The sequence below is a fragment of the Urocitellus parryii genome, chromosome 4, assembly GCF_045843805.1.
Source record: "Urocitellus parryii isolate mUroPar1 chromosome 4, mUroPar1.hap1, whole genome shotgun sequence".
NCBI classification, from domain to species: Eukaryota; Metazoa; Chordata; class Mammalia; order Rodentia; family Sciuridae; genus Urocitellus; species Urocitellus parryii.
The window spans coordinates 60210622-60213285 of NC_135534.1; the positions used below are offsets into that span (position 1 = coordinate 60210622).

General features: G+C 35.6%; 1 pseudogene; it reads left to right on the forward strand.

Moving 5' to 3' along the window:
* The first annotated feature begins 431 nt into the window (after nucleotides 1-431).
* Nucleotides 432-1375, forward strand: LOC113177870 (olfactory receptor 52E8-like; annotated as a pseudogene).
* The last annotated feature ends 1289 nt before the right edge of the window (nucleotides 1376-2664 follow it).

Genomic DNA, 2664 nt, shown 5'->3' on the forward strand with positions numbered 1-2664 from the left:
ATTTCTAGTTAAGTAAATGGTTTTGGATGCTTTGAAAACCTATACTGTTACATATGTTTCTAGGTTGTAATCATTTATCAGTCAGATAGCAAAGTGTAAATCTTCTCTCAATTTATAAGTAAATATTTTTTTTAAAATGGAGTTCAATGTAGAAACATCTACCAGCTAGTTGGTTTCATATTATCACTAGGTTTGGTTTATTATCTAACTAAACTCAGAGTATCTAATGAATGTTTAAATAATAAGTGATTTATTAAGAACATTTTCCTTCTTTTGCCATATATAGTGATGAATCTTTCTTGCATTCCAAGATAAAATGAATTAACTACATTTTTTTTGTTCTTATTCAGAATTAGTAATATCAGTGAAGCATTGAGAAGACCTGCAGAGCGCCCTTCAAATGAGTGAGCCCGTCAGAGGCCCTTGCCAGCATGTCACCAGCAAATAGCTCATGTATTCACCCCTCCTCTTTTCTGTTGTTGGGAATCCCAGGACTGGAAAATATGCAGCTCTGGCTTGGCTTCCCATTCAGCACAGTGTATCTGATTGCCCTCCTGGGGAATGCCACCATTCTTTTGGTGATCCAGATTGAGCACAGCCTTCATCAGCCCATGTTCTATTTATTGGCCATTTTGGCTCTGACTGATTTGGGCCTGTCCACTGCAACTATCCCCAAAGTGCTGGGCATATTCTGGTTTGGTTTCAGAGAAATTGCTTTCAGGGACTGCTTAGCTCAAATGTTCTTCATACACCTGTTCACAGGCATAGAAACATTCATGCTTGTAGCCATGGCCTTTGATAGCTACGTTGCTATTTGCCACCCTCTCCGATACAACACAATTCTCACCAACAGAACAATTTGTTTTATTGTTGGGATAGGAATGTTGAAAAATTTTGTTTTGGTTTTTCCACTTATATTTCTCCTTCTAAGGTTGTCATTCTGTGGACACCATGTCATACCCCATACCTACTGTGAGCACATGGGCATTGCCCATCTGGCCTGTGTCAGCATAAAGGTCAACATATTATTTGGATTAATTCTTATCTCTATGATCCTTTTGGATGTTATTTTGATTGCTGTCTCCTATGTGAAGATTCTCCATGCTGTCTTTAAACTCCCATCCTGGGAGGCCAGGCGTAAAGCTCTCAATACCTGTGGTTCCCACGTGTGCGCGTCATCTTAGCATTCTTCACCCCAGCCTTTTTCTCCTTTCTGACCCACCGATTTGGCCACAATATTCCACGTTATATCCACATCCTCCTTGCTAACTTATATGTGATTATCCCCCCTGCTCTAAACCCCCTTATTTATGGGATAAGAACCAAGCAGATCCGAGATCGGGTGGTGATGATATTTTTTTGTAAGGAGGTTTGACTGTTCATACTTAATTTGGAGATAGTCTTCAAATTTTCTCCCTTTACACTCTTCTGAGAGGGGAAATATGTGTGTCATCAAGCTTCAATAGAGTAAATGTTTTACAGAATTTGACACTAAACACAAAATGTTTTCTTGCTTATGTGCAGTATCAAATTGGAAATAAATTTACCTAGTAAATATTTGTTCCTAGATAAATGCAAATCTTATTATTACAAAAGTAAGTATCATCTATTTCTATAATGAGTATTAAAATCATGTTTCAGGGATAAAATCTTACTGTGGTTCAAGTCAGCCAAACCAAGACACAAGTTTACTGGAGTCTTAAAATGTATTGGCTGCATAACCAAAACTACACCCTCCATGATGTGGCTGGGACTCATTCAATCAGGTGAATGACTAAACAGAACAAAACTTGGAGTCCTCTCTCAAATAGAGAGGAATTATGCCAGTTTCCAAGTATGTCTAGTCCAGCTAAACATTTTGGAAGGGGCAGAATAACCACAGATTGGTTTCTGAGATCCACTAGACACATTGTGAAAGGGCTTAGAACTCTACTGATCACATGACCTTCAATGAGCCCATATTCTGACTACGGGCTTTTTAAAAAACATTTTTAAAATATTGTGTTTCAAAGTATGCTATTAATAACATGAGAAATGCAAGCCCCCAAACTGAAAGAATACGCTTGCAACACTTATCAGAAAATGGATATGTGCCATTCTCATACAAAGAAATTTTACAAGTCAATAATAAAAGACTAACAATCCAATTTGGAAGACTAAAATAAAAATTTGAATCAAAATATATACAAATTGTCCATTAGTCCCTGAAAAGTTGTTCACTACAAAAATGCAAATTGAAATCATAATGAGATATAACTATGCATGAATTAAAATGGCTAAACTGAAAAATTAGTTCTACCAAATATTAGAAAAGATACAGAGCAACTGTCAAGGGCAATGCATGATTGAAGAACTTTGGAAGACAGTTAATTTTTTTTATTCAACTTGGTATTTACATATGTAATAAAAAGAATAGAAACTTGCTTGTACTAACATTCATATGGGGATATAATAGAAGCTTTGTTTGTAATAGCCCAAACTGAATATTTATTATCAGGTGAAAGACTTATTAACAGGAGAATGCTTTATCAAATTGGGTTATATCCACACAATGACATGGTATTCAGAAACAAAATAAACTATGAATGTACACAACAAAAATAAATTTCATAAGTATTATAATGTATAAAACAGGCCAGAATAAATGTATTTCCTTTACATAAA